The 19,059-nt window shown below is 41.1% G+C and overlaps 1 protein-coding gene and 1 long non-coding RNA gene across 2 annotated transcripts in view; one reads left to right on the top strand and one right to left on the bottom strand.

The window, feature by feature from the left end:
- LOC105010062 (serine/threonine-protein kinase Nek4-like) overlaps window positions 1-19,059 on the bottom strand; it is a 717,288-nt gene that overhangs the window by 130,701 nt on the left and 567,528 nt on the right. The gene's annotated exons all lie outside the window — the stretch shown is intronic.
- On the top strand, window positions 1,424-6,506 carry LOC105006520. Its single transcript, XR_004575408.1, has 3 exons — window positions 1,424-3,791; window positions 6,015-6,122; window positions 6,355-6,506. It is a non-coding gene; the product is annotated as an uncharacterized LOC105006520 (long non-coding RNA).

The following is a 19,059-nucleotide window of genomic DNA, read 5'->3' as shown; positions in this document are numbered from 1 at the left end:
TGGAAGATACTGTGTTCCTAAAACCCCTTAAGCATTTTTTGGACAGTATTGTACTGCAGGAAGTAATATACTTCTTGCATAATGTTTAAAAAAGGCAATGATAAAGACAGAAAGATCAGTATAACCATTTCGTGTAGGTCTTTCCTTTAGAGATATTGCAAAGAAAGCCAAGGTGTCAGTGAGTACAAGATGAAAAGGCACTTGGAAACTGGAAGAAACTCTGACTGGAAGAGGTCTGGCTGACCCAAAGCCACAACAGAATCAGAAGACAATGTTTCTATGAGTCAACTGTTTGCTTAATACGCAGCTGATGGACTGATTTCAAAACGTGAAATCTTTGGTTTATTACGAAGGGTTTTCGTATGCCTTTAAAAGGCCAACTCTCCTTCCAGACTTCTGCAACTGTCATAATTTAGCATGACACCAAGTGCAGAGTTAACAGACAATAATGGACTTAATGACAAAAACTAGGGAAGGCGTGAAAACAACTAAAATGTCAGGGATTCAAGGCAGGCAGGCAAGAATAAATACACAATAACACTCAATAACTCCATGAACTAGGCACACTAAATATGGAGCTAGCAAGATGCCAGTGAAAACAGTAATGACTGAAAGACAAGCAACATTCAAGAACAAAGGACTAAAACCAAACAAAACAAGCTACATTCAAGGAAAACGGCAAAAACGGAACAAAACTGAACCTCACGGCAACAATGTTGGGAAGATCTTTCCGAACAATATTTGATTTCCATTGTAGAAAGAATGCCACGAGTGTGTTCAGCTGTCATGTCTGCAAAATACGGCTATTTCGTTGAGTCAAAAATTTTGATTATTTTTGATAAAGAAAATGATTGCGTACATTAAGCTTAAACTGCTTGAATTTCTATTAAAAAAAATTGGTGTTACATTTTTGGACTAATATATTAATAGATTAACTTTGACAGTCTTAAAGTTATGTTGGAAATGTTGTGTTTTGGTACAAATTTAATTACTTTTTTCTTTAAACATCCAAATTGCTTGCTTTTCTTTCAATGACTGCTCCGTAGTTTTATTATGCCTACTGACATCAAACACAGACTCCAAAGGCAAAAGCGAAAGATAAAACTGAGACTATACATTCACAGCTCTTATATGGGAAAAATCTATGCAAAAGGAAACATCTGATCCACTTGAATCACCTGTGATCCAAATGTACCAATACATATGGTCACAAAAAATGGGAAGATGGAACTTGAAACTTCCAGAAATAAAAGGTGACAGTCTGTACTTTGCTTCATACGCCTCAGCAAAAACAATGGTTTTGACTTTACTGTCCCAATACATATGGGGGACACTGTATGTCTTTAACAAATGTATGTAATTTAAACTTCCAAGGTCTGAAATAAATTACATTTTGATCATATAAGGCGGAGGGCGCTTTGGATTTAGAAGTTAGATTTTTGGGTATCTCAACCTCTATTGCAGTTGATGATCGTATTCGCAAAGCCAACCAAATTATGAAAATGTTTCTTAATTTATTTCAGAGATCAGCCTGACTGTGACAGGTGATATTAGCAGTTTATCTCAAAGGGCCTATAGTCCCTCCTATGCTATATATTCTTCAGATCCACCATGATGTATTTGAACTCCCAGTCATTGTTCTGTTGTATGATGTTATACAGTGGTTTTCTTGGTCAGGGCTTGGAAAAGGGATGAATGTCTTAATGTCTTAAAGATCATCACTAATCTTCGATAAGTGATGATCTTTAATGTGGTATGAAAGGGATACATAATAATCTTAATCTTACTGTAATATAATGTTGAACCAAGGGCGAGGCTAGCCTCTATTTAGGGGTGCTTCAGCATCCCCGCTTAGCAAATGGTGTCATCCTCTTCTCTCCTTCTACTTCTCCTCTGTCCCTGCACCGCTCAGCACGACCGTCATCCAGCGCGAAACACACGCAGAGCGAGAACCCGTTATGTAGTGTTGTGAATCAACAAAGTTGCTCCAAAGCTGTGTATCACACATCTTTCCTTTTACCTAGAGTTGTTCCGATTCCGAAACCATAACGGTGAGTACTGGAGTCAGTATCCGGAATCACGGTACACCTATAATAAGTGTTTATTTTCTGCCAGCGGGTCCAGCGGGTCGCCGCAGCTGTGGAGTAGCACAGGACCTGGGTGACTCGTCCATAGTCATAAACGGAGACTATGTAGCGCCGGTTACAATGTTCTTTCTGCAAGACGCATGCAGTTCTGTTTATTAACTGCTAGAGCGTGAAACAAAAACAGCAGCGCGACAAACTGCGTACCTGTGTAGTGCCTACGTGTGTCTCTGTTGTTAAAGTTAATCGTTAATTTTATACTCATTTTAACAATCGGGAGTCATATAAACATGACATCATGTGCATCTTTTCTGGTCAGTTGTCATGGAAACATGTTTCCTTGTCTGGACCGAATGATCTGTGAACTTGAGAGGCGTTTTTCTGGTGTGAATGAGGATGTGCTCAATGGAATTCAGGCATGCAGTCCAACCTCAGGCCATTTCTTGTCTGAGCCTCATCTGACAGCACTGGCTCTGCATTACCATATTGTCAGGAAGTGAGAGTTGCAAAAAACTTTCTGAAGCGCTAGAGTGAGGCTGGTACAGTTCAGGACATGCTAGCAGTGTACAAATTCCTAGATTCGGAAATGTTTCCTTCACTGAAAGCTGTTATGCAGGTTGCCTTGACAATACCAGTTAGCAGCTGTACATGTGAGCGGTCTTTTAGTGCCTTGCGTCACAGACCAAAGCAGACTCCAGCACCTAGCTGTGATGTCTATTGAGAAGGAGTTACTTGAAAAATAATTACACCAAAGGGTCATTGACAGGTTTGCCACCCTCAAAGTGTGGCGACATAGATTAACTCTCCCAAAGTAGAGCCCAATGAGGATTCAGGGGAAGTACTTCAAAGATTTCCCTCTCTTTCTTTTTTTTAATATATTTTCTCTCTAAGTATTTTCAAGACCTCTGTAATTTATCTGGAATATTTTGGACTTACCTTCTTTCTTTTCTTTTTTTGCTCTTGATGTGAAGCTTGTTTTATTATTATTTATTGATGACTTATATTGGTTTATGAAAGTTCAGACAGGCGTGCAACCAGATAGGTTAGAGATGGCCATTTGTAAATGATTTACAGAAGAAGAATTACATTTTGATGTCCAAGTACTTTGTTCAATGACAATAAAAAAAAGAAGAAACAAAATCTGGATTTTGGAGTTGAACCAATGTTAAAATGATAATTATTTTTCGTTGACATATTTTTCAGTAGACATATTTTTTTGTTTTTGTGTGAAAAGAGGGTGGGTGGTGGCAGTGGGGCTCATTAGGTGCTCAGCACCCTTAAAGCTCTAACCCTAGAATCGCCCCTGTGTTGAACCATATGTCAGATTTACATTTACAGTAACATTTTTGAAAGACAGGACTGAACTATAAGAATGTCTTTTAACAGATCAACCCAAGGCTGTCCTGAGTATATCTCCTCAGTGGATGAACCCTGGAGACTCAGTAAGTCTGATCTGTGAAGTTAAAGAGTTGTCTACAGGCTGGATGTTCTCCTGGTACAAGACTGTTCCCTACAGAGCTGGGTTACCCTCTTTATTGGACAAGTCCTACTCTGTAGAGCCCCTATCTGGATATGGGACTACTGAAGAGTCTTACACTCTGAGTCCTGCTGGTCCTACTGACACAGGAGGATATGTGTGTAGAGCTGGGAGAGGAGACCCAGTCTATTACACAGACTACAGCATACCTCAGTGTCTCTGGTCAGGAGGTAACTACATTTAAACTGCATAAAATAAGTCATCCTCATATCCAACTAGATGTTTTACTTGTCTCTCATTGTTCAGACCTCCAGTTTTCAGTGTCTCTCAGAATAAGTCCCAACAGAACTAAAAAAGTTATATCAAAGTCTCACTGATCTGTGATCTGAAGGGGAACTCTATTGGATGGAGACAGATGAGATACAGTTGTGCTGAAAAATCTGCATACGCTTGGAGAATTGCTAATATATGTACTATTTGTAAATAAAACATGAGTGAGCAGGCAAAACATGTCTTTCCTTTCTTATGGGAATCACACTTAACTGTAGGTTATAACAGAATGGCACAATCATAAAACAAAACATGGCAACAAAGAAAAAAATGAACTGACCTCTGTTCAAAAGTCTGCATACCCTTAGTTCTTAATATTGTATATTTCCCCCTTTAGCATTAATGACTGTGTGCAGTCTTTTGTAATAGTTGTCTATGAGGCCCTGAATTCTTGCAGGTGGTATAGCTGCCCATTCTTCTTGGCAAGATGCCTCCAGGTCATGCAAAGTCTTTGGTCATCTTGCATGAACCGCACGTTTGAGATCAATATTCATAAGATTCCCTGTTTCTTTAAAGCTCACACACCCCCAAAACCTCAGTGAGCCACCACCATGCTTTACAGTGGGAATGGTATTCTGTTCACTATAGGCCTTGTTGACCCCTCTCCAAATATAGTGCTTATTGTGACCATAAAGCTCTATTTTGGTCTTGTCGCTTCAAAATACAGTGTGCCTGTAAGGCGTGTCAAGCTGTTGTCGGGCATACTGTAACTGGGCTTTTTTGTGGCATTGGCGCAGTAAAGGCTTCTTTCTGGCAACTCGACCATGCAGCTCATTTTTGTTCAAGTATCATCGTATTGTGTTCCTTGAAATAACCACACTATCTTTTTCCAGAGCAGCCTGTATTTCTCCTGAGGTTACCGGTGGGTTTTTCTTTGTATCCAGAACAATTCTTCTGGCAGTATTTGCTGAAATCTTTCTTGGTCTACCTGACCTTGGCTTGGAATCAATAGATCCCTGAATTTTCCACTTCTTAATAAGTGATTGAACAGTACTGACTGGCATTGCAAGGCTTTGGATATCTTTTTATATCCTTTTCCATCTTTATGACGTTCCGTTACCTTGTTACGAAGATCTTTTTGACATTTCTTTTGTGCTCCCCATGGCTCAGTACCTAGCCTGCTCAGCGCATCCATGTGAGAGCTAACAAACTCATTGACTATTTATACACAGACACTAATTGCAATTTAAAAAGCCACATGTGTGGGAAATTCATCTTTAATTGCCATTTTCACCAGTGTGTGTCATCGTGTGTGTCTGTAACAAGGCCAAACATTCAAGGGTATGTAAATTCTTGATCAGGGCCTTTTGGGTGATTTCTGTTATCACTATGATTTAAGAGCCAAATATCTATGTGATAATAAATGGCTTCATATGATCACTATCCTTGAATAAAATACACTTTTTTTGCATGATCAGTCATTTTGAAAATCAATGCCACATTTTCACAATTTCTGCAGAGGGAATGCTAACTTATGAGCACAACTGTACACAGAGACAGGAGTGGAGTCAGGGTGTTCCCCTAACTGGGGATCAATAACAGGGTCCACATGTACCATCACCTCCACAGACACAGGGGACAGTGGAATGTACTGGTGTGAGTCTGGATCAGGACAGTACAGTAATGCTGTCAACATCACAGTGTCTGGGAGGTCAAGAGGACAAAATTGTCCATTTAGTTTTTTTTAAATGTAAAGGTTCAAATCAGTTACTGAATGATTGCATCCTATGAAATGTATGCTCAGAGAGTACAGTGGTGCCAATCGTACTTCTCAGGAATGGCGTTAATATGTAATAATTCTGTAAAGGCAAATTACGTTCAGTTTGAAAATGAATTGGTGCAATTACGTTCACTATCAACATATCCCCAGTTCTATTGGTCATTAGTGATTCCATATAGTGTTGCTCCTTAACATTATACTATTATGTTGGTCCTTATTGTAATCAATTCAAAATGAATAACACCTTTTTACGTATAACATTTAAGGTTATGGTTTACTTAGGGTTAAGACAGTGACAGTGTTGGTGTTAATGTTAGGATGAAGGTTAAGGTTACAAAAACAGAAAAACCCTTGTATGTATGCATCCTGATGGTAAAACATTTTTTATTAATGGTCCCTCCAGGTTCTCCTGTCTCCATCTCTCTGTCCAGACTGCTGTGTGGTCTACTAGTGGTGTCTCCATTTCTGCTGGTGTCCATCATACTGATGGTGAAATACTGCAGGGCTGGAGGTGAGGACTTACATAGACGGGATCTAGAAGAACCTGGTGCAGCATTATATTTTCTTCTTTATCATGTTCATATCACTATAAAAGTTATGTTGAATCAAATGGTTAATTTAAATAGACCAGTGCCTCAGGACAACTGCCTCTGTTTCTTTCTTCCTTTTTCTTTGAGTACATAAACTGCATTACATTTCATAGCTGAACTGTTTGAGTCAAAAATGTCCCTATGTTCCTATAGGTTTGTTTTCAAGAGCCAAATCTCCTGAAGTCGAGGTACAATGTCATTATGTCAACTAACAAATTGAATTTTCTTTGTGATCCTTACATTATGCTTAATGTTTTATGTTGTACTTCTTCATTAACATTTCAAAATGTGAATTAAAAAACTCCTTCCCCTTGTCCGTTCGTACTTTTTGCGGTATTCTTCCTTCTTTTAATATGTCTTCAAATTCTCGCTTTAACTCGATAGCACTTTTATTTCTCAGCACGCGAATCCATGCGTATTTGCTTAATACATCTATGCATGTTAACATACACTTCATGTTATCGTTTTCCACACTGAAATTGTGAATTTATATCGTGAACAACAACTCTATTTCTTTGAAAATGTATAGCTACAGGCCTGTGTAGCGTGTATGTATCCTGGGCAAGCAGCCAGTCATCTGCTTCGCCATTTTTGAGGATCTCCCAGGTTTTCTCCAAGTATGCTCTTTTCAAACCCTCTCTACCCACATAAGCACCAGGATTTCCCAGGCCGTAATATAAACTTTTCATGTCTGACAGACATCGTAGAGCATTCGAGCAATAATGAGAATTAATACATGTTTAACATTGTTTTATTTGAGTTTTCAAAATTACACATCCAAGAAATTCAGAAAAATTACACAAACATTCAGATTTCTCACAGTGTTTGTTTATATACATGTTAACATGAGAACTGAAGTTACCCATCCTTAGACAATAGAGTCTTTGCTTTTGCCCCACCATGACGTCACTGCGTCGCATACAGCACCCTCATTAAATTTGTCCATGTATTCATCCCGGTTCTCAGTGGTCTCAGTGTGATGTTCAGCTCCAACTTGAGCTCGTGCAGAAATTTCTCAGCGGCCACTTGAACATCAGTCATCGGTGCATGAAACCCAGATGCGTTCAAAGCCTTGACCTACACATGTTTCAGTCGTGGTGTTAAAACTGTCTCCACAATGTCATCATAATGGGTCTCAAAAAAATAATCAGGCAGATCGAGACAAGAATGTCTCATCTGGCTCGGGTGGTCCACTTCACATTCGATGCATGCTTTGTGGAGATTAGCCGCAACAACGTTTTCCAGAATCATACCCATTGTTGCTTTGATTATCTTTAAAAGTTTTGGTACAAGGTGTTTATCCATTTTGTGATAACTCTTGTTAGCATTTGAAAGGTATGACAGATAAAGAGGACCTAGCTGATCACCAACCCTGTCAATCCAATGGTAGTTTCTTGTTGGGTATGCCGGTGGAATCGAGCTGTTGGGGTCAGGGGTTCCGTAGAAGGCTTCAGCGTTGTCATCCCAGGTGTCACACAGCTTTGGTTGTAATCTTGAGAAATGTTTCGTAAATTCTTCTGACTGCTTGATAGTCACAGCCAGTACATAGAATATCATCAAAAAGTTGATTTATTTCAGCAATTCCATTCAAAAGGTGAAACTTGTATACATTCATTCTACACAGACTGATATATTTCAAGTGTTTATTTCTTTAAATTTTGATGATTATAACTAAAAACTAATGAAAACCCCAAAATCAGTATCTCAGATAATTATAATATTGTGAAAATGTTCAATATTGAAGAAACCTGGTGCCACACTCTAATCAGCTAAATAACCCAAAACACCTGCAAAGGCCTTTAAATGGTCTCTCAGTCTAGTTCTGTAGACTACACAATCATGGGGAAGACTACTGACTTGACAGCTGTCCAAAAGACGACCATTGACACCTTGCACAAGGAGGGCAAGACACAAAAGGTCATTGTTAAAGAGGTTGGCTGTTCACAGTCTCTGTGTCCAAGCACATTTATAGAGAGGCGAAGGGAAGGAAAAGATGTATGTGGTAGAAAAAAAAATGTACAAGCAATAGGGATAACCACACCCTGGAGAGTATTGTGAAACAAAACCCATTCAAAAATGTGGGAGAGATTCACAGAGTGGACTGCAGCTGGAGTCAGTGCTTCAAGAACCACTACGCACAGACGTATGCAAGACATGGGTTTCAGCTTGTTGCATTCCTTGTGTCAAGCCACTCTTGAACAAGACACAGCGTCAGAAGCGTCTCACCTGGGCTAAAGACAAAAAGGACTGGACTGCTGCTGAGCGGTCCAAAGTTATGTTCTCTGATGGAAATCAAGGTCCCAGAGTGTGGAGGAAGAGAGGAGAGGCACAGAATCCGCATTGCTTGAAGTCCAGTGTAAAGTTTCCACAGTCAGTGATGGTTTGGGGTGCCATGTCATCTGCTGGTGTTGGTCCACTGTGTTTTCTGAGGTCCAAAGTCAACACAGCCGTCTACCAGGAGGTTTTAGAGCACTTCATGCTTCCTGCTGGTGACCAACTTTATGGAGATGCAGATTTCATTTTCTAACTGGACTTGGCACCTGCACACAGTGCCAAAGCCACCAGTACCTGGTTTAAGGACCATGGTATCCCTGTTCTTAATTAACCCTATAGAAAATCTATGGGGTATTGTGAAGAGGAAGATGCTATACACCAGACCCAACAATGCAGAAGAGCTGAAGGCCACAATCAGAGCAACCTGGGCTCTCATAACACCTGAGCAGTGCCACAGACTGATTGACTCCATGCCACGCCGCATTGCTGCAGTAATTCCGGCAAAAGGAGCCCCAACTAAGTATTGAGTGCTGTACATGCTCATACTTTTCATGTTCATACTTTTCAGTTGGCCAACATATATATAAAAAAAAAAAAAGTATTGGTCTTGGGTAATATTCTAATTTTCTGAGATACTGAATTTGGGGTTTTCATTTGTTGTCAGTTATATTCAATGTATAACTGATTGAATGTGCTGTCTGTAAAAATCATGAGTTTGCTACCATTAGCAATAAGTGTCGTGCCAGTACCATTGTTAGCAAGGTACTGCATCAAGATGTAACCATCGAAACCTTTAGAGTTGTGTGCTATAAATGTCTAGTCATTTTATTTCAGCTGCCTAAACTTTTGGAAAAAAGCAGCAACACAACCATCTCCAGCTGAACACCACGTCTGGTTATCAAAGCTAATTGCCCACACAAAATTTGCAGTGTGTACATTATTCACCGGATTGGCAATTAATAAAATATGTAGCGGTCACTGGGGTCCTCAGGCTTGGATGGTTTTATAAAACACTGATGATTCATTTCAACAGCCAGATCCATGTTACAATTGGGACACATCTTAGCTGTGCACTTGTGCGCTTTATTGTTGGTAATACCAACATTGTAATGACGGCCGCAATAGAGACTGTATTTCTTCTTTTTACATCTGCTAACCCAACGATCCACACTTTTGTGGTGCTTCAAACATTTATGCTGGCTATAACAAAAATCTGAATAACATATCTGCTTACAGTCGGGGCACTGATATTTGTTATGGGGTTGGGTATGACAATCTACATGAAGACAGACACTACAGCTATGTTTACAACCATGATCACCACAGATGTTGAAACCGGTATAGCACCAGTCACAGACATAAGACACACCCAGAAAACCCTTCAGATTCATGATGCCATAGAAGTGGTTATTGTGTAAGTACATTAAGGCGGTTCTAGGGTGGGTGTCCTCACTGTTTTGAAACTTGGTGAAGGGTCCATCCCATGTTCGGTGAAAGACTATTTTACACCCTGTCATTTCTTCAAACCGAAAAATATCTGTGAATGTCACAATCATCTAACGCTAAACCAGCCTCCATATGTAACTCACAACCACTAACCAGGTCCTCAGCGTATGTGGTCACATGTACGGGGTCTATCAGTGATTCACCAATCAACTCAATCTGCAGAAGATCACCAGGCCCGTATACAAAGTCTGAAGCTCTAACAATCAAAGTACCCAAGCCTGCCATAACACATGCATAGAATGTGCCAAAATCACCAATTTCGCCTGTATTTTGTAAATTTATCAACTGTCTTAATTCAACATTGTCAAACGCATTACGTTGTATAACTCTAACATCGCCATCACTGCACTGAGTTTGCATCAGAGAGCTTGAAGGAGAGTCAACTAGATCCTGTGAAAAATGGGGGCTACTAAGCTCGGTTAACAAGCCTTGTATCTGAGGATTATTGTGTGCATCGCTGTGTAACAAAGTAATGTTTGGTTCATTTGTATTTTGGGGTGTGGTCGATTGATTATGTGTAGAGGTTGTTGGCTGTTCCATGTCTGGTCTGTTGTTAGCATTATCTTTCGCCATTTCTCTAGCTTATAGTGAAAATAACGATCCACTTAACTAAATAAATAACTCAAACATGTATTTACATACATCACAGTTTTGATGAGTTGACGGTAAAATATGTATTACCTCCAGCTTTCAAGCATGAAAGAAAACAATATAACAAAAATCCATGCTACACGCACATTGTTAAACATGGAAGATAACACCCCCGTCTATTTTGTTGAAAACCAAACTTCTTACAGCTGACACAACACTTATTTATTGCCTGGGATTTAACATTCCGCAACACTAAGGCCCATTTGTTAATCATCAAACATAATCACCTGTTTTAACACTAGACAAGGGTTGCTCATCAGTCGCTGTAAAACACCAAACAGGACACATCAATGTAATCATAAATTACAAAGTCACATGCATACGTCACTCCAGAAGTCCCGCCTGAACACACGTCATATAGGAAGTCCCACCCTACAAACCGGAAGTCCCGCCCACCTGTCACATCAATCTGGAAGACCCGCCCACCATCACCATTCTGACACATTATACCCTACATTTACTACTTCCATTGTCAGGGAGAGAGAGACTCCTGGCGCATTACTAGCGCTTAATAGTAACAGCTCATTTGGCTCCTGAACGGTTCTTAATTTAAAAGGCTTAAAATTAAACCCAAAACAATGAAAATTGCCAAATCACCAATGAAAGTTAAAAAGGAAGCCTAAAATTCCATTTGATCTTGAAATGCACATTCAAATTGGTTACATCTTACCTCTCCTAATTATTAAATCACCTGGTGTTTTATTTTGTTGAACGTGGAGCACAAAGACCTGCTCTCCCTACTATTTATAGATTCTGCTGTGTGGATATCCAATCTCTTGTGAATATGTTTACATGTTTAGCTTTATTGCAAATAATTGTTCTTTCAGCATTAAAATTAAGGAAATATAGAAGCAAAATGTACGTCTCATTTCCCCAATCTGATTCCTTTCCCAACGATCAGCAAAAAGAGACATTTAAATCAGACGTTTGTTGGGACTGGGGAGTGTGAGGGAGGGTTCATGCGATGGAAGCTGTCCCCAGCATATCGCAAGGCTAGCAGACATCTGTATATACATCTTGATGGTGTTAACAGACAACCATTCCTAGAATACTGATGTTTGTGTGCATGAGTTCACACTACATATTCACATGTCATTAATTGATCCAAATGTAACAAATGTCCGTCATTCTCTGGTGAAGGCAAAGCAGGCAGAGCGTGGCCAACGTGGCCGACTGTTACCGAGTCGACACAGCAGTTTTGCTAGAATTATTGGGAAATTGTGGGTCAATTATTACAAGTCTGGTCTCTAGAAGAATTTAAGAGCCCGTCCGAGACCAAATACCAATGTAACCAAGTCGGGACAAGACCGAGACACTCAAAATGTGGTCTCAAAACAGAACTTGTGGACCACGGCTCTGGTCTCCTCATACTCACTTTAGACATTCACATTACTGTCTGTCCCATCCAAATCCACCCTGGACCAAGCTGTAATTATTCCAGTCTTGTTCTGTATGGGAAGTGGAGGACACAAGCAGTTGTTTAATATTCAGTCTTGTAAATGTTAGAGGCAGGATTATACGCAAGGTACCTTTAAACATTACTTACATGACCATAAACAATTAATTGTCTTAAATGTTCAATTAAAAGCACAAAAACAAACAAACTACATACAAACCAACGCATTACATACAGTCTCTGCTATGGGTCTGGATAAAATGTCACTAGAAGTAATGTTGAAATAAAAATATTAAAAGTTAAATAGAGTTTTCTAGGCTGTTGTGGTCGGGGCATTTTAGTCCCAAGATTGCGAGTTAAATTGAAAGTTAAATGTGCAATTTCTTTTCCACCACCGGCAGGAGACTGAGGGCAGCAACACACCCACGGACACACCAGATTACAACCACTTGTTTCATTCTGTGTAAATGTGTCCTGTTTTCTCATTTATGGATTATTACATATAAACACCAAACCTGAAAGCTGTGTTATCATTGCTTTCTTGTTTTCCTTTTTTCACCTCGTCATGCTCAACCCTCACACTTCACGCTGAGTCTCCCTGTCTCCCCCTCCTTTGTATTTAAATTATTAAGGAAATGATATTATCTAGAGTGAGTTTAGAGCAGTTAGTAAATAATATATATATAATTATTTATATATATATCACAACCATGTTGCAACCCCAAAACTCTACCGATGGTTCCATGATGGTGTCTGTGAAACTCTATGACAATTAAACAGATCGGTAGTCAGTAGCTAGGAAACACACTTTAAAAACACAACCATCAGACTGATTAACACAGTGACACCAAACACATCCTCCCCTCATAGTCCAACTGTCAAGCCGAGAGAGGGGTATTTTCAGAGCACTATATTGTGTAACTTCCTTTACAAATATGTTCTTTTTCTTCTCTGTGTAAAATTGGGTCACTGTAGTAAGCAGATCCTAGGCCTGATAAGGTTTGTTTTACACAATACAAATTGCACCAATAAATGTGTTTTTTGTATGTTTATAGGAGATAAACTTGGACTCTTGGTGTAACAGCCAGACACAGCCTATGTCGCGCCAGCATCAGCAGTTCAATGTTTATTTTATTTTAATTACTCGTTTTCTATATGCTGCTGTTATAATGCCTTGTGTTCATGAATTTCACCTGTGTGTAGTTTAGTTTTGCCATCTTTGTAACGTTTGGCCCTCATCACCTCCCTATTCAGTTTCCCCAGTTCCCTGTGTCTTGGTCATTGATTCATGTGACGTGTCTTGTTCAAGTATAAGTCTTTTTGATTAAGTCTTTTCATTAAACTACGTGTTTCACATAATCCTGCTTCCACTACCTCAAAACGTTACTCTTTGCAAATAAATAAACCATTAATTGATTTCTGTGCTTTGGGCAGCCTGTGCTTTGGGCAGCAAGACACCCGTATCCTAACCAGCAGGCCCATAACCAGGTGAAGCGAGGTCCACATTTTCAGAAAGTTTAAGCAAATTTTCTGCACATCTATACAATATGATTTGAAGAAGCATAAATGAACTGAGGCTTTATCTCTTAAAAATAGGAACCTGTAATTCACCTCAGCTGCTGCCACACACAAAAGCATTTTTCATATCTGTGAAACCTTTAGTGATGAATCATAAGATCGCTCCTTCAGCCTTGTTAAATGTCATGAAAACTGAACAACATGCAGCATCTTGGAGATATATGCTGAGACGGAGTTTGTGTATTCATCTGCCAGTCTGTTGTTTCAAAGTAGTCCTGTAGAGAGGTAATGGATCCCTCCTTACAGCATTGAACTGCCTGTTTTAGGTGTTGTCTGTAGATGGGAGGAGCAGAATCGATGTGTGATCCGACCTTACCAAAGGCCGGGTGGGGGTGGGTTTGTAGCTATTTCGCATTTTGATATAACAATGGTCAAGAGTCTGATACCCACGGGTAGGAAAGTTAATGTGCTGGTGGTATTTTGGCACAACCTTCCTCAAATTTGCCCTATTGAAGTCACCAACAACAATAAAAGGGTGAGCGTCCTCTAGTCCATGTATTATTCTGTATAGGTCTTCCAGTGTGTGTGTTTTATCCGCCTGCAGGGGTAGACTGCTGTGAAAATAGTGGAACTTAATTCTCGCGGAAGGTAGAAGGGTTGTAACTTTACAGCTAGTAACTCTAGGACTGGTGAACAATGTGTTGATAGCACTGCAACCTCCATTCCCCTGCGAGAGTCAACCATAATGAAGACCCCCCTGCCCTTATGTGTCCCTGACTCCAAAGTTTTCCATGTTCAGGTTGACACAGTGGACAACATTCTGAGTGGCGTCTTAGCCCAGGAACATGGAGGTAAGCTACTGCCTATAGCTTAGTACAGCAGGAAGAAATCTCCAGTCGAACAGGGATTTGACCTGTGTACACAACACATTCTGGCAGTGCATTGGAGGGTTACAATAACAGGACCCCTAGCTGGGTTTCAACCAGTGGTTGTACACACAGTGCACACGCCTGTTCAAATGTTGTCGCAAGGCAGAATCAAAGGAGTGTCTGCTCAACATTTAGCCCGGGAGGAGCTCAGAGTAGAGCCGCTGCTCCTCCACATCGAGAGGGGTCAGCTGAGGTGGCTTGGGCATCTGTTTCGGATGCCTCCGGAACGCCTCCCTGGGAAGGTGTTCCGGTCCCGTCCCACCGGGAGGAGACCCCAGGGAAGACCTAGGACACGCTGGAGGGACTATGTCTCCCGGCTGGCCTGGGAACGTCTCTGTGTCCCCCCGGAAGAGCTGGAGGAAGTGTCTGGGGAGAGGGAAGTCTGGGCATCCCTGCTTAGACTGCTGCCCCCGCGACCCGGCCCCGGATAAGTGGAAGAAGATGGTTGGCAGATGTACAGGCTAAAGATATAACTACTGTTAATGACAGAATCCTACCTCACCTGCTTGATGGGGGAGAGGACCTTCCACGCACCTGTGAAACAGAACCAGATGCTGTGGGGTCAGTCCTAGCCTGAGAGCTTCCAGAGCAGACAGGGGCATACATAGATTGTTCATGCTACTTGAGAAGATGGTCAGTTTCACACAGGCTGAGCAGTGTGGTGTCCTCCTTTAAACTGTAGGTGACACAAGTCAGGAACATTTGATCAAGTTATCTCTTTCCATGTCCACACAAGAGGCAGAACTCATAGCGCTGCTAGAAGCCATCAGTTATATACACATACAAATTGTATATACAGATAGCATTTGGGATGGTGCATGACTACATGGCACAATGGAAATTGCGCAAGTTCCTCACAGCTGCAGGACAGGCAATTCGGCACCAAGATATAATCTCAATTATTTGGAACGAGATTAACAAACGTGACAATGTTCTCTGGGTAGTAAAGGTGCGGGCTCAGATCACAAAAAAACCTTCTTTGCATGAGGAACACAATGGAGTTGTGGACAACTTGGCAAAGTAGGCGGCACTCTCTAGTGTGGGGGGGCGGACTGTCAGGTGACACACATGTCAGTGCCATTCAGGCCACACCCATTGATTTGAGAGAATTCCAGAAGGAGTTATGGGTCTCTGAGGAAGAACTTGGGGCTAAATTTAAACTGGATTCGTTAGTCACAGTTGTACAGGGGATTTTCCTCCGTGATGGAAAGTATGTGGTCCTGAATTCTCTGCAGAGGCCCATCATAAATATGTATCACGAATATGCTCATGTGTCTTCAGAGAAAACAACACACCTCGTGAAGCAGTTCTATGGGTGGCCAGGCCTGGCCACTGATGTTGAACAATGGTGGAGAACATGCTTGGTGTGGGCAATGGTGAACCAGGGGAGACCCAGACGTACAAGGCTCGGCAGACCAGAACCTCAGAGGGGTCCCTGGGAGTCATTGCAGAATGACTACATAAGGCCTTTTCAACCTGCAAAAAGGGGGTATAGATATTGTTTGGTTATAGTCGACAGGTTTTCCAATTGAGTGCAGTGCATCCTCACAAAGAATAACTCAGCCCACACAACGGCACGTTTGCTGGCAAACCAGATAATTCCTGAATTGCTGTGATTTAGGGCGAGGTGGCCACTTTACCGGGCAAGACATGAAGGATAAGTGCAAAATGTTAAACATCAAGCAGAGGTTATACGTGCAGTACAGACGACAGGCAGCAAGTTTTGTGGGAAGGCAAAACCGCTTTCTGAAAGAATCGATTGCCAAACAAATGGATTGATGCTGTCCCCACAGTGTTGACAATCACCAGGGCCACCCCCTCAAGAGCTACCGGTATCAGCCCGTACGAGCTGATGACAGGAAGAACAAAGTGGCTTCCCATTGACCCAGAGGAGACCTCTAATGTTTGCAACACAACAGAGGGTGTTGACTCAGATTCAGTACAGACTCTGAGTCAACACCTGGCTGTCGAGGCCAGAAAGAAACTCAAATGTTTCCACATGACACAATGCAAACCAGTCCAAATTCAAACAGTATGATGAGATGGGTTGGTGGCTATGACCTTTGTGTGGTTTTATATGTGATTTCTTAATAGGCTGGTGGCAGCTGTCCCCTGGACCCTGGAAACCAGAAAAGTGAGGGGAACCACTTGCATCCAAGCGGGACAGCGTGTAGAACTTAATCAGGCTCTAGGCTGTGGAGATGGGTATAGAGATACTATGGGCCATACACAGAAGCAACTATTTCCATGTATCCAAAACAGATAGACATGGCCCTCTGGGGTTATCTGTTGAGCACATTGTGCAACACGAATTTGCTGTGACATAGGATCCTCATAGACAGGGGATTTTTACCCACACATAAAGAGATGAGCATAAATCCTGACATTCGTTTCCAGTATAATAGAACGGTCTGGTTCCAGTTACTGGATTACCCAGGAACACATATAGGCCTACTGAATGCACTCTATTCAGTAAATAACAATGGCACGGATCCAGAGAAGTGTTACAACACAGTGGATCTGCAGCCGGCCACATGTCGGTGCAAGCATGTTGCTCCTCATAACATGACACTTCATAACATTGTCATTGCATTGTGTAACCCAACTTTCCCTACAGGTGATTTCTTCAGACCCAGACCATTTGTCTGAGCAAAATGTAGGGAGGGTTTGTGCTGTGTTAACTCGTGTGCTGCTAATCTCACAGCCTGGACAAATGCAAAAAATGTTACCACTACAATGTGGTTATCACAAACCAACAGTGCCAAAACCGTATCCGGTCCCTAAAGGTTGTCTTGTTAAAGGAAATGTTAGCAAGACCATTTTGCATGATGTAAATCCAGTTACGGTTCATGTATCCTACAACCTATCCAACGTTCTGTCAGCACTCCTGGCCCATCGCAGAAAGGATGACAGAACCTACACACGGTTACAGACGTTTCAGATTATAAAGGCAGATTAGCTGTCCGAGCTACACACAGCTGCACTAGGCGTGGTTTAATTTCAGATGTAACTGGCCTGTTTGGGGCTGGGAACTCCTTGGTGCACCTGTAGAAGTGGGTGAGAGTTTTTACAGACATGCCAAACATCTTGAGTGTCCTCAGGAAGTAAAGTCGTTTTTGGGCAGTTTTTTTATGGGGCAGTTCTGAGCTATATTAGAGTTTACATTAGACTTTTTTTTTGATGGCCTCCGGACATAAAGAACAGCTACCAGACATACGTTTTAAAAAGCTTCATTATAGCCTACATGTCAACAGTAATAAAACGCTATGATCAAACAAATGTTTTTATATAAATTTGTCAGCAGGGGTAATTCTTCACAATCTTTGTGAACTGTCCATACAGGCTACAAATAAGGCGGTCCTGATCACAATAATTTGAGCCAGATCACAATTATTCTATAGACATCTAACTTATTGCACAATATTTTGATTATAAATTATTGGACAAATTATTGGATTACGTTTCCAATCTGAATAAGGGATTTTTAAAACAAAGTTAGAAACGTTTCAACAAATACCAGTTTCCATTGGATGTCTAAGCCATGAGTTAACAATGCATACAGGAGCTCCATTGAGCAGCATAACCAACAGGTGGAGGAAAACAGGTATGTTCTCAGTCTGATCATAACGTATTAAACTGTGTGGAAAATGTGAAACTACACTGCAGGGCCACAACAAGTCGGTGGACTCCCTGAATTAGGAAATATTCAGATGGATTTTCGATTTTGAGACTAAAGTTTGAGACTTCAGAAGCACTACGCCCATCTTCAAAGGGACATCCAGCACTGTACAAAACGCACTGTTAGACTGTATGTATGAAGTGTACAGGGAGGAGATAGCCAAGCAAGTGGAAGAGTGTGATTGCAATTCCATCGATCAGAACTCTTTAATGAGGAAATACAGAGACAAAATTCTCTTGGCACAATTTAACAGTTTATTAATTATTTGCAAATAATCACATAATCATCCAAGGAGTCTCTAACTCAATACAGGTCAATCAACAGTATTTATTACAGTTAAAAGGGGTCTGGAAAGTTGTTGCCCATCTGTCTTGTGTCACATAGGTTTTACCCAAAGGGTGGGCTGTCCCCCCACCTTATCCTTCTCAACTCCTGAGGAGTCACAATCAACAGATACACACTAAAGGGTTATACATATTTACTGATTTACGAGTAACCCTATAATCCGCTGGTGCCAGTCAAGGATGTCCCCTAGGCAAACACCAGATCCCCTCTCGGCATCTTTAACTAGTAACCCATTTATACATGTATAGGACGACCAAGTATACATCAGTGCAATAATTTCCACAACAACGAGACATCATTTGTTGCCATACAGGCAGATGAGACAACTGATGTCTCCTGTAAATCACAAATGGTGGTTGTGTTGTGATACATGTTGCCTGACAATACAGTGACAGAGAGGTTTTTGGAGTTTGTGGAAGTCAAAGATAAAATTGGACTCGGCCTCTCTAATATCATCAAGGGTGTGCTGGAACCACTGAAGCTGGGAGAAAAGCTGATCGCTCAGACTTATGATGGTGCAGCTGTAATGAGTGGAAACGTCCGAGGGGTACAGAAAGAAA

The sequence above is a fragment of the Esox lucius genome, chromosome 24 (assembly GCF_011004845.1).
Source record: "Esox lucius isolate fEsoLuc1 chromosome 24, fEsoLuc1.pri, whole genome shotgun sequence".
Taxonomy (NCBI): domain Eukaryota; kingdom Metazoa; phylum Chordata; class Actinopteri; order Esociformes; family Esocidae; genus Esox; species Esox lucius.
The sequence above is the reverse complement of the archived record's forward strand: the minus strand, read 5'-3'. Positions and strand labels throughout refer to the sequence as shown.